At 40.7% G+C, this 14,434-nt stretch overlaps 1 protein-coding gene across 1 annotated transcript in view; it reads left to right on the plus strand.

Annotated features, from left to right (window-relative positions):
- SUGCT (succinyl-CoA:glutarate-CoA transferase) overlaps window positions 1-14,434 on the plus strand; it is a 1,606,806-nt gene that overhangs the window by 1,271,265 nt on the left and 321,107 nt on the right. The window lies entirely within an intron of this gene.

The raw sequence follows: 14,434 nt of genomic DNA on the forward strand, positions 1-14,434 counted from the left end.
AAATATGGAACTAATTTATTTTATACAATAAGATAGAAAATTAAAAAAAAACTGTCCATCAAAATAAATACATTTTATATATATAGATATACAGGGTGGGCCATTTATATGGATACACCTAAATAATATGGGAATGGTTGGTGATATCATCTTCCTGTTTGTGGCACATTAGAATATGGGAGGGGGAAAACTTTTCAAGATGGGTGGTGACCATGGTGGCCATTTTGAAGTCGGCTATTTTGGATCCAACTTTAAAATTGGCCCACCCAGGTGTATCCATATAAATGGCCCACCATATATATATATATATATATATATATATATATATATATATGTATTTATATACCGAAAAAGCATAAAAGCCTGATGCATAGCCTGGTTATTTTCTAATGATACATTCACCTTAATATGTGAAAAACAAGATATCTGAAAACAAAATCTTTAAAGGGTTCATGCAGGGCTATATTTTTTTATGCTGATCTCTTCTGGCACAGAGAGGTCACAGACAACTCCTTCAGAATTTTTCTCCTGAAATCATGTGATCAGAGGGGCGACTTCTCTTCTCTGTTCTGTTAATGCGGCGTAACTTCCGACGTCATGGTGATTGACAGATGGCTCTCTGCTGCCTACCTGCCAGAAGCCAACTGTCAATCAGTATGGCGTCGGCAGTCACGCACCATTGACAAAGCAGCCTGGAAGAGGAAGAGCTGCTCTATTGACAGGAAGCTGCTGAATCGGCAGAAGGAGCAATCAATGACCGCTCTGTGCCAGCAAGGACTAGTACAAGCAAGCTAGCAACTACCTGCCAGTTAATTTTTAGACACATAGTGAAAACAAAAATTGTCCTAGTTAAACCCATTAACTTTTTGATCTCATTGTGCATGTTGATATTTATTAAAAAAAATCTGCATGTGCACCTCCAATATTAGTAATATTCCTTCAGTGCAACTAAGAATATCCTTTTTTTTATAGTACTGATGAGTGCACAGCTTACATAGATTTACCTGCTGGAATTAATACAGAGGTTAATTGCTGTTATCCTGGGACAATATACAAGAAGAGCTAAAGCATGTGACAGCTAGCCGCCTTTTGATGTTCTGAGCTCAGATGAGCTTTGTTTATGCAACATAAAGAGTTGAGGAACTCTGTGATTCTGGCAGAAGAACTTGTAGATATTTACTGGCGACAGTCTGCAGCCATTCCTTTCACTTGGAGCATGTGCTGATGGATTAAAACAGAAAACAGCCACTAAAGAGTCCGTTGCCTTAATCAAAGACAGCTCAGCTCAGGACTGCAGCCTGCTATACTGAAAAGACATGTCCAGATTAACTCTAGACCAAGCTGAGCCCGTGTCTCTCCAAGGAAAATGCATTTTTCCATTGTCCCATAATGACTTACTACAGCAAAGTCATGTTATTTTTAATCCTTTAAATATTTTTGTGTCTGAACAAAATAAGATAAGAGGTGGAATGCTCTTTGTGCAATATCGGGAATGTGATGATGGAAGGTTATAAATGACAAAAACATCATTTTGCTACCCTATCGTGATTATTGGCTTATGGATAACAGGGGTTGTATTTATTGTAGAAATTCCATGCACTCAGGTTCTTTTTCAAATAAAAGTCACCACTGACAGGACCATTAAGCTATCTCTGTTTTATGCTATAGCATTTCCTAAATTCCTGCTCATGTTGTCCACTGTGATATTCATAGATTAAAGTAAAAATACGTCATTGCTATAAATGGAAATCTATAGCTAATATGCACAGGACTCCATAGTATTTACATACAGTTTAATAACCAAATATGAAACTCAGTTGATAGGACCTTTTATGCACTTAAAATTACGGTACCTTTTGGCCATTCCAGCCAATCATAGTGCGGCCTTCTTAGATCCCGAAAAGTTTAAGGAATGAAGACTGAGATCTGACTTGACATGTGTCAGCCAGTTTTTATGTTGAAAGGTTTTTGTAAGTAAGGCCTTTAGCTTTTTGCATGCTGGGGTATTTAGCGGGCTCAGGAGCTGAGAACCCTCCATGCTGAACAGTTATTTGTAGATTGTGAGCCCTCATGGTCTGGGTCCTCTCTCTTCCTGTACCAGTCATGACTTGTATCATTTAAGATTACTGTACTTGTTTTTATTATGTACTAGATGGTGGCCCTATGCTATCGCATCGGGAGGGTAATGTCATGATGGGGGCAGGCTTTGCAGCGTTGAGAATCTCTCCCTCCATGTACTCACCCACCTATCCACTCTCTCTTTCCCCATTTGCTGACTTCTCCCGTCTGTGCTCTCTTTTTACCCAATATTGGCATTGATATTTGCTTTTTAAAGGGGTTTTCCCACGAACGAAAGTTCATTTCAAAAATTGTCTGTGTCTGACCATATACAGAACATACCACAGCTCCTGGGCAGGGGAGGAATCTAAAGACAATACTGAAATTACAGCAGGAGATCGCAGAGGATACATTTTTTTATTTAAAACAGTCAGTGAAATATTTTACCTCACAAAATGAACCCTCTGTGATCCCCTGCTGTAATGTCAGTATTGTCTTTTGCTTCCTCCCCTTCCCAGGAGATGTGGTATGCTCTGTAATTGGTCAGACTCAATTTTTAAAATGAACTTTCATTCATGGGAAAACCCCTTTAATGTGACCGGCTTCCTCTGCCTGTAGACACGTCGCACATCTGCTGCCGGGATCAGCCGAATGATTCACTGCGCCTGTGCGGAATTTGTGCAGGTGCAGTAAATCAGGCAGCCGCCATATTTGTGCAGACAGATAGCAGCTGTCAAATTAAAACTGCGCATGCGCTCCTCCTGTACAAAGATGGCGGCGGTCAGTGAATCATTCGGCTGATCCCGGCAGCTTAGTGTTCATGACGGTGTTCCGCTGGTGGTACCGCGCAAGAAGCTGCGTACGGCATATACAGTGTGTGTGTATTTGTGTGGTACATACGGCATATACAGTGTGTGTGGTGCATATGGCGTATACAGTGTGTGTGTGGTGTGTGCGGCATATACTGTGTGTGTGGTGAGACGGTGTTCCGCTGCTGGTACCGCGCAAGAGGCTGGTACCACCAGCAGTTTCCATATTGAGAGACCCATCACTTGGGTGTCCCAATATGGCGGTCAGTGAACTTCCGCCGCTTGGAATTCTGTGACCCGGACACATCCGGACAGAACAGGATGTAAAGACATTACAAGGTAAGTATATATTAGATATCCCTCCTCACAAGTAAAGCCATGGAATAAATGGTGCTATAATAATAAGTAATAATAATAATGTTGGCTGCATTGTAAAGATAGCATCTGCCTCTAACTGCAAGGATTGTACCTAGCTCTGATTAAAAAGTAACCAATCACCAGGTCAAAATTAACCAGTTTTTGGACATGTTTTATTTCTGCTTCTCTTGTGAGTAGTCTACTTTTTGTCTTTTTTAAATCTGTGATATGGTTCCAGAGATAAGGGCCTTCATATACAGTGTAAATTCCCATGAGCTTTACCAAGCATGCAAGGTTTGCAGGCTAATTAGGCAGAGCTTCCTAAAGACATGTCCCCCGAGTATCCTGTGAAAAATGACCACTAAATAAACAGGCCCAAATTGCTTTAAAAAAAAAGATATATTCTAAACTAAATATTCAAGAAAGCAACCTGTATATAGTAGGAGCAAAAACTGAACACTTTTGACCTGGTGACAAGTCATCTTTAACCATTTAAATACTGCTGTTGATCTGTAATAATGGCATTTAACTGGGGCACTCATTCTGGCACCCATAGTTCTTTCCTTGTCATTTCCATCTTTGCATACTTAAGAAGCCCAGAATTCAGGGCCAAATAAGAGATCATTATTTTTATTGCATATTACTATACTGTAATATTGCAAAATGTAAGGGTGGTAGTGTGACCATACTGTCTGAACACAGGAAGCCGGCAGATATGACACAACCCTACTGAGAAATGAAATATTGATTATTCAATGACACAAGATAAGTCTTTGGAAATATCCATATATCACAGTAACAATATTTTCCTCAGCTCCTACCAGCCACATATCAATAAGAATAGTCCTAACAGTTCTTAGACCCTCTTTTGCCTTCTCAGCTCTCTCTACATTACTCTCATTGAAGATTCAATCAAGGGTCTTTCTTAAATCTATATTGACTCTCCTTTTTGTAGGGCCACCCCAACGTTTGAGTCAAATGTATGAGCCCCTGAAGCTTTCCAGATCCCATAGAGATATATGTTTGCTCTCCCCCAAAAGACTACCAATAAAATATATAAATCTCATATAGCAAAACTAATATATCAATAATAAACAAATTTAGGCACTATTCTGTTACTGAACAAGATCCACTATACCAAGACCAATCTAACAATAATACCACATACAAGGGATAAATACCGTGAAATAATGACTGTACCACATATTACCACCACATTGTAATGAATAATATCAGTATATTGATAATTACCCATAAAGCTAACACTGATATTACTAGCAGTGGCATTATACATAGGAGGTCATACAGTATAAATGTATATTGTAGAGGTAAATCCAGTGATTTACCAGTTACCTATCTAAATTAAGTCATTTATTTTTGCTTTTCTTCTTCATCTGGCTCAGTCTGCTATGACTTCTTTCAGCCAGGACTTGTCTGTGCAGACTACAGCACCCTCCACACTTTCACTCACTTCAACACTGCACCAGATGAACAAAAATAGTATAAAAATAACACCCTGGTGCCCTGCATAGAACCAGAATCTCATCTTTGCTCCCCCCATGGTAACCGTATTCACAAAAATAAAGTATAATGTAATAAATATCTCTTTATGACCACCTCACAGTATAAATATGCGGTCCTCATAAAATGTTAATGCATATGTCACCTTTTGGAGCCTCCATGCAATAGTAAACTTCCTCTTCATGACCCCATAGTAGTAATATCTGTCCTTGTGCTCAAATATAAAAGTAATGCACCCTCCCCTGTGGCAGCAAAACAGTAGTAACTTACATCATTTGTACCTCCACACAGTATTGTTATCCACGTTTATGCCACAATACAGTTGTTGGGAAGTAATAGTGTCCCCATTTTGGTCTCCATGTAGTAACTTTGGCCCTCATTTGACCTCATTTAAAAATAATATACTGCAATTAGCCCTATACAGTAATACTGTCTCCTATTGGCTTCCTATAGTAATTATTTACCACACTTTCTATCATAATCTAAAACTGAATGTTTTAGATTTTGGCCCCCATACAGTAATTATGTCACCCATCTTGTAATAATGCCCCCATCCTGTAAACGTGTCCTCCATCCTGCCACAATGTTGTAATAATGTTGCCATCCTGTAATAATGACCTTTGTCCTGGCCTGCATATTGTAATAATATCACCCATCCTGGCCCCCATCTTGTAATAATGTTCTCCATCCTGGCACCTAACCTATAATAATTTTCTTTGTTCTGTCTCTATTCTGTAATAATGTTGTCTTCCATCCTGTAATAATGCCCTCCACATAGTCCATATACTGTGATAATGTCCTCCATAGTGGCCCCTATCCAGTAATAATGTCACCCATGCTGACCCTATTCTTTAATAATGCCCTTCGTCTTTGTCTCTGTTCTGTAATAATGTCCTCCATTCCGGCCCCTTTTTCAATAATATCCCCCATACTGGCCCCCAATCTTCAAATATGTTGGTGATCATGGCCTCTATCATTTAATTATGTCCCTCATCTTTGCCTCTTTCCATGATAGCATCCCCCATCCTTGGCCCTATTCTTTAATAATGTCCCCTGTCATGTTGCTCTTCTCTAACACATTCTAAATAAAAAAAAAAATGAATGACTTTTTTCTTACCTGTCTCCACTCCCACAACAAGCAGCATTCTCTACCTCCTACATACCTAGTGCTAGAGGAAGGGCAGCGTATGGCTAAATTACTTCATGCGCCTCTTATGATGGACACTCTAATGTTAGCTGCAGGTCTCACGTAGGCCTATGGCTTATATAGCCATTGCGGTGCAGGGAGCTCATGTCTCTGAGGATGCACATCCAGATGAAATAGATGTCAGAGGCCCTCTTCTTCCACAGACCCAGTTACACCCCTAGTTATTGATCTTTCTTCTTTAATATGCTGTGCTGGACTATCTGTGCAAGCTCAACAAGATCTATAACATTCACCCACCAGGAACACATTCACTCCACATATAAACATCTAGAAAGAAAGTAGGAAATAGTTCTACTGGTAATGGTATTTCCAGGAGTCCATCATCACAGCACCATCAGGAGGTAGTCCTTATCATTAACAGTTAGAGGAACACAGAAAAGGTTAAATAGCCTTTTCCCACAACCACTCTCCAGTGATTTTTCCAAGTATCATACGAGGATGGATGCAACAAATATTTATTGCATTTCCTTCTGCATATGTTTACTTTACATAGCAGACGTGAAATCCAAGGGAGGAACTATAAGGGGTGGTGTCATGATGAACTCTTGGAAATACCATTACGGATAGGACTAATTCCTTCTTTTCAGGACGTCCCTCCTCACAGCACCACCAGGAGAAATACCAAATGACTTATTCAGGGTGGGATATCTGCTTGTAAGACTTTCCACCCAAAGGCCGTCTGTTGGTTTGCCAGAATGTCCAACTTGTAATGTCTACAAAAAGTATTAAGGTTTGACCAAGTTGCTGCTCTGCAGATTTGATCCACTAAGGCCCATGCTCTTTCTGTCCATGAAGTTGATACTGCTCTTGTTGAATGGGCCTTGATGGTCTCCGGAGGAGTGACATATGCTGTGTGATTGCCATCTCGATCCACCTAACTAGCGAAGATTTTGACACTTTCGTTCCATTGTTTTTCCCTGAAAATATGAAAAAGAAATTTGAGTCGACTCTTCAATCTTCCGTAATACTCATGTATTGTAAGACTGACTTTTTACATCCAAGGAGTGGAAGTATGGAGTGGACCTGTTGGTCAATGGGATTTTGACAGAAAGAAGGCAAGATAATGTCAAGGTTCCAATGGAAGTCCGTGACAAACTTTGTTAGATATTGGATCCACTCTCAGAATGATTCAGTCTTCCAGAATTCCTAAATATTGGTCTGTTATAGAGAAAACCTGAATTTCCTCTATACACCTTGCTGATGTGATTGCTACTAGGAAGGTTTTCTTCAGACATATGGACCTTAAATCTGCTTGGTCTAGAGGTTCATATGGGCTTTTAAATAGGGCATTCAAGACCAGACTAAAATCCCATGGTGGCTCGGAGTACCTGATTGTGGGTTTATGGCGGTGGATAGCTATTTCAAACCTTTTAATCCATGAATGATTGGGCAAGGGATAATCAAAAAACAATATCGGTATCTTTAGAGTACTGGGTCTTAGCTCTCTTTCAAATCCTGATAGCAGGAAGTCTAGGATTCTAGGAAAATCTGGGCCCAAGGTAACAGAAATGGAAACCTTGTTTTGTTGCACAGAGCATCTTCCAGATCTTTGTATAGATAGCTCAAGTCACAGGGTTACTACTGTTCTGGATTCTAGAAATGACTGATTCTGAAAGCCCTTTTGTTCTCAGGATTTTCCTCTCAGGATCCAGGCTGATATGTTCAGCATTTCCTTGTGCTTTAATGGATCGTGTTGCTGGAAGGAGGACAGGATCCTCCAGGGACGTCCATCTTAAAAGGAAAAGCAACTCTTGGGACAGTATGGAACTATTAGAATCATTGTAATTCGATTCTCCGGGATCTTCCTTTATATTTTCAGAAACAGAGACTGGTAGGAAGGCATATCCCAGTTCCATATGCCTGGTCTGGGATAAGGCATCTATACCAGCCAGATTGTCCCCTGGATTTAATGAAAACAACTCCCTTGTTCTTACAATTTTCCTGGGGCAAACAAATCTATTACAGGGACACCCCAGCAATGCGTTAACTGGTGGAATACTTGATGTTTAAGGTCCATTCTGATGGTTTAATAATTTCTCTGCTTAGAAAGTCTGCCTGATTCTTTGATCTTTTCAGGTGAACCGCTGAGATTGATTGGACCTTGTTTTCTGCCCAACAAAATATTTCTTCAAATATGGACTGGAGATGACGATGCTTCAGTCCTCCTTTATGAAGAAGGAAAGAGACTCTAGTGGAGTTGTCTGAAAATACTCTGACATGTTAACCTTTGAGGTGTGTTTGTCATCTCTGGAATGTTTCCCACACTGCATGGAGTTCCCTGTGAAAGCGATGCTCCAAAAAGACATTATTAACCCATCACCAATGATATACATATAGTGGGCCTCAGTAATGTTTACAATAGAGACGACTCCTTAAGCAGCATAATGAAAAACAGGAGAAACAATGGAGTCCAAAGCTATTTAAATAGAATCAATTTTTTATTTGTATCAAAAAGAAGGCACATGAAGAGAACACGACAATTTTAAAATATGTTAAAGTGAGGCATACAGTAAATAGGTAACCCAGAACCAATAGAAAAACAGGTCAGCACTATTGGTGGTCAAGAGGATAACCGAGTAGACAATCCTACTATGGTATAAGTAGGTCAAACACTATCTTATTAGTGCGAGCAAATTGTGCATATATAGAAATGACATACCCATCATGGCATGGTATAAAATAAGTGCTGGCCTGATCCCAGGCCAGCACTTATTTTATACCGTGCCATGTTATTTTATGATCGTCTGATCCGCTTCTCGTTTATCATTTAGTATAAACCACTATGTATCTTTCAGGCACTGTTATCGCTTTAGTGTTAACATGCATATTGCTCTTCAATTGATTGTTTGTTACACACATTGACCCCAGTGGTTGCCATTTTTTGTGTGGCTCTTTCTACCATGATGGGGTCCACATAGGTCATCAGATATGTGTACATTATTTGGGAGTTATTAGTGCAGTTACATGTTACACATACTTTCTTTCTCTCATATAATGAGATAGCTCCATTTAGGTAACACTTGATAAAGTTTACTACTTGACGATTAACTCTGCCCTCTTTTTGGTACATGAGAAGCCTCAGTATATATATATATCTATGCCCTCATTTATACAATAGTGACTTGACTACCCCTGTAGACATTTAGAATTGATCATATTCTTCTGCTGCTGTTTTTAATACTATGAAATTTATCTTCAACTGCTGCAGCATGATAGTCATAATATTTGGGCTATGTGCAATAATTTATATAGTACTCGTTAATTTAATTTATTATCTATATATGCACAATTTGCTCACACTAATAAGATAGTGTTTGACCTACTTATACCATAGTAGGATTGTCTACTCGGTTATCCTCTTGACCACCAATAGTGCTGACCTGTTTTTCTATCGGTTCTGGGTTACCTATTTACTGTATGCCTCACTTTATCATATTTTAAAATTGTCGTGTTCCCTTCATGTGCCTTCTTTTTGATACAAATAAAAAATTGATTATACTTAAATAGCTTTGGACTCCATTGTTTCTCCTGTATTTCATTCTGCATGGAGTTCCCTGTAGTTTGAGGATCTGTTGCGTATTGATGTAGGCTATTTGCCCTGAAGATATTGATCAACCACGCCCCCCGACTGTGACATGCATCTGTAGTGACGTTTACTCATTGCGAGATGATTCAATGCTTTACTTTTTGGAGTTTTTTTTTAAAGGATCACCTGGTTAGAGATTCCTTCTCCTTTCTTGATAATTTAATCTTGCTATCTAGACTGACTGATTGGAATTGGATCTACTGAATGCTGGATACACAGAAGGTCATTAGACCCAAGATTCTCATTGCCTTTATTTTAGAAATTCGTTTGTTCTTTTGGATGGAATGCATCTACATCCTGACTCTTTCCCTCTTTCCTGTTTTTGCACAGGAAGGAAAGAATATTGGTGTTCTAAATCCAGAAGTACCCCTAGAAAGATCTTTGTCTTTTACGGTTTCTGGTACGATTTTTCTCTTTTTATCAGTCATCCTAATCTCTCTAATACTGAGATGCCTGCTCATCTGATTCTTTGAATACACCACCAACAATAGGTATAGGTATGGGGTGATCAGGATATCTTCCCCTCTTGAAAATGCCATCATCTCCGCCATAAGCTTTGTGAAAATGCAAGGTGTGGAAGAGAATCCAAACGTTAGGCAACTGAACTACAAATGTAGAATTTTCCCATGATCTTTTACTAAAAATGGAGGTATTTTTGACATGAGGGATGTATTAGCACATGATAGTGGGGCACTTTTCCAATGTATATATCACCAAATATCTTCCTATTAGAGGTACGATTGATTTTAATGACTCCATCTTGAATGCCTTGTTAAGACCCATTTATTCAGTGGTTTTAGATTTAGGATCGTTAAAAACGCTCCTCCCTTCTTCTTTATGGAAAGCAAGCTTGAATAATGCCCCTGATACTATCTGGACCAAGAGACTTTTACCACCATCTCTAAAGGTACTGTCACACTTAGCGATGTACCAGCGATCCCGACCAGCGATATGACGCGGTCAGGATCGCTGGTACATCGCTAAGTGGTCGCTAGTGAGCTGCCACACAGGCAGATCTCACCAGCGACATCGCAGGGGTCAGGGGTCGCTACTTATCTGTCAGACGAGGCGATCCTGACGTACTCCCGCCCGCATCCACGCGTCGCTCGCCTCCACAGCAGGAAGCCCCAGCAGGAAACTGACGACGTGAAACGGTCCAGAATGTTCTCGCGCGATCAGCGATAACCAGCGGGGGAGCGGTCAGAGGTAAGTATCAGACATAGCGATATCGCTAGCAATATCACTATAACGTCACAAAAACCAGTGACGTTATAGCGATATTGCTAGCGATATCGCTTAGTATGACAGGCCCTTAAGTCTACCAGTTCTTTTATATCTTTTAGGAGTTTTTGATGGAACTGGGCAGATGTTAGAAAGAATTTTTGGGAGGTGTGTAGGTAAATTTTAGACAGTCTGAAATATCCACTGACTCTTAGATATTCACTGCCAACCCTTTAGGAAATATTGAAGCCTCACACCAATGCCCCTGGCATCATTGCCTCCCTGTGCTACAGCCCATATTGAGAAGGAAACCTCTTGTTTTACCACCCTTGGGGGTAGATTCATCTGCCTGTCTTTACTTTCTACTTGTAATCCTGCCTGTGATGAGGGCGGGTCCTCCGAAAGGAAGGTATCTTCCTCGATTTTACTTCTAGAAAACCTCTTTTGGTATCAGAAGCTTTTTCTAGCAGGACAGTCCCAAATACCTGTAAGCCTGAGAAGAGAATAGAACATACAGTAATTTATTCTTTGAGTGGTTATCTCCTGACCATGTCTTCAGCCATAGAGCCAGTCTTGCAGCTTTGGAAAGTGCTAAATTCCTTGCCGCGAACCGAACTGATTCAGCAGAAGTGTCTGCCGTAAGCATATTGCGGTTGCCATCTTAAGCAAGGATAGTGATTCCAGTATCTCTCCTCTTGAGGTTTTGTTTCTTATTGGATTTTCTAATTCTTCCACTCAAAGATTCATTGACCTAGCTATGGATGAGGCAGCTACAAGTGCTTCTCACTAAATTCGAATATAATAAAAAAGTTAATTTATTTTGGCTTTTCAATACAAAAAGTGAAACTCATATTATATAGAGTCATTACAAACAGAGTGATCCATTTCAAGTGTTTTATTTCTGTTAATGTTGATTATTATGGCCTACAGCCAATGAAAACCCAAAAGTCATTATCTCAGTTAATTAGAATACTTTATAACACCAGCTTGAAAAATGATTTTAAAATTCGAAATGTTGGCCAACTGAAATGTATGTTCAGTAAATGCACTCAATACTTGGAGCTCCTTTTGCATCAATTACTGCATCAATGTGGCGTGGCATGGAGGAAATCAGCCTGTGGCACTGCTGAGGTGTTATGAAAGCCCAGGTTGCTTTGATACTATCCTTCAGCTCCTCTGCATTGTTGAGTCTGGTGTCTCTCATCTTCCTCTTGACAATACCTCATAGACTCTCTATGGGATTAAGGTCAGGCGAGTTTACTGGCCAGTTAAGAACAGTGATACTGTTGTTTTTAAACCAAGTATTGGTACTTATGGCAGTGTGGACAGGTGCCAAGTCCTGCTGGAGAATGAAATTTCCATCTTGAAAAAGCTTGTTGGCAGAGGGAAGCATGAAGTGTTCTAAAATTTCCTGGTAGACGGCTGCGCTGACTTTGGTATTGATAAAACACAGTGGACCTACACCAACATATGACATGCTCCCCAAATCTTCACTGATTGTGGAAACTTCACACTAGACCTCAAGTAGCTCAGATTGTGTACCTCTCCACTCTTCCTTCAGACTCTGGGACCTTGATTTCCAAATAAAATGCAAAATTTAATTTCATCTCAAAACTTTAAAAGTAGTCATGAGTGGCTTGGCACAAGGAATGCAACACTTGTAGCCCAAGTCCTGGATACCTCTGTGTGTGGTGGATCTTGAAGCAATGACTCAAGAAGTAGTCCATTCCTTGTGAATCTCCCCAAAATTTTTTTAAATGCTTCTGCACCTTTTTCTACCACACTTTTTCCTTCCACTCAGCTTTCCATTAATATGCTTGGATACAGCACTCTGTGAACAGCCAACTTCTTTAGTAATGACCTTTTGTGGCTTACCCTTCTTAGGGAGTGTGTCAATGATATTTGTCATGTCAGCAGTCTTCCCCATGATTGTTGTGCATACTGAAACAGAATAAAGGACATTTTTAAATTGTTAGAAAGCCTTTGCAGGTGTTTTTTTTGTTACTCTATATACTCCTGTATAAGCCGACCCGCGCATAAGCCGACCACCCTAATTTTGCCACAAGAACCTGTGAAAACTTCTTGACTCATGTATAAGCCGAGGGTGGTGCTGCACAAGGGTTAATGGTGGTCCAAAAAGATGCTCAATAGATAAATACCCCCATAAAATGCTGTACAAGGGTTAATGGTGGCCCAACAAGATGCTCCAAGGATAAATACCCCCCATATATTGCTGCACAAGGGTCAATGGTTACCCAAGTAGATGCTCCATACATAAATACCCCCATATATTGCTGCACGAGGGTTAATGGTGTCCCAAGTAAATGCTCCATACATAAATACCCCCCATATATCGCTGCACAAGGGTTAATGGTGGCCCAAGTAGATGCTCCATACATAAATACTCCCCATATATCGCTGCACAAGGGTTAATGGTGGAACAAGTAGATGCTCCATACATAAATACCCCCCATATGCTGCACAAGGGTTAATGGTGGCCCAAGTAGATGCTCCATACATAAAAAACCCCATGTGCTGCACAAGGGTTAATGGTGGCCCAAGTAGATGTTCCATACATAAAAAAAACCCCATGTGCTGCACAAGGGTTAATGGTGGCCAAAGTAGATGCTTCATACATAAATGCCCCCCCATATGCTGCACAAGGTTTAATGGTGGCCCAAATAGATGCTCCATACATAAATACCCCCCCGTATGCTGCACAAGGGTTAATGGTGGCCCAAGTAGAAGCTCCATACATAAAATACCCCCCATATGCTGCTGCCGCCGCTGCTGCTATATAAAAACAACACACAAAAAAACATACTCACCTCTCCATCGCTGGGGGCCAGGTGCCGATGTAGCCGCTGGCTCAGGCCCCCGGCACTGGCTATATTTATCATTCCCCACTCCATCGCTGTCTCCTGGGTCCTGTGCAGTGATGTTAGCAGAGGGCGCGCACTGACTACGTCATCGCGCCCTCTGCTGAATGTCACAGCCAGAGGACCCGGGAGACAGTGATGGAACGGGTACCGGTAAATATTTCTCTGCTCCCCATCCTCCCCGTCATGCTCACCCCCCCTCCTGGCGCACTGTCTCTTCAGCCCCTGCTTCCCACATGATCTCGGCGTCCCAGCTTTTCCTGCATTCAGTAGTCACGTGGTACCGCTCATTAAATATGCGCATATTCATGAGTTTAATGAGCGGTACTACGTGACTGCTGAATGCAGGAACAGCTGGGATGCTGAGATCTTGGGGGAAGCAGGGGCTGAAGAGGCCATGCCAGGAGGGGGTGAGTATGGTCTCTGACACCCCCCACTCCCCCTCCCCCGCCGACCCCCGTATATGACTCGTGTATAAGCCGAGAGGGGGACTTTCAGCTAAAAAAAATGGGCCTAAAATCTTGGCTTATACACGAGTATATACGGTAATTATTCTAATTTACTGAGGTAATGTCTTTTGGTTTTCATTGGCTGTAAGCCATAATCATCAAAATTAACAGAAATATAGACTTAATAATAATAATTTTATTTCTGTAGCGCCAGCATATTCCCCAACACTTTACATTTTAGAGGGCACTTGTACAGACAATAGACATTACAGCATAACAATAAACATATAGAACAACTGATACCAAGAGGAGTCAGGGCCCTGCTCACAAGCTTACAATGGAAAAAC

Source organism: Dendrobates tinctorius, unplaced genomic scaffold, assembly GCF_039654945.1.
Source record: "Dendrobates tinctorius isolate UK_male_01 unplaced genomic scaffold, ASM3965494v1 ptg000162l, whole genome shotgun sequence".
Taxonomy (NCBI): Eukaryota; Metazoa; Chordata; class Amphibia; order Anura; family Dendrobatidae; genus Dendrobates; species Dendrobates tinctorius.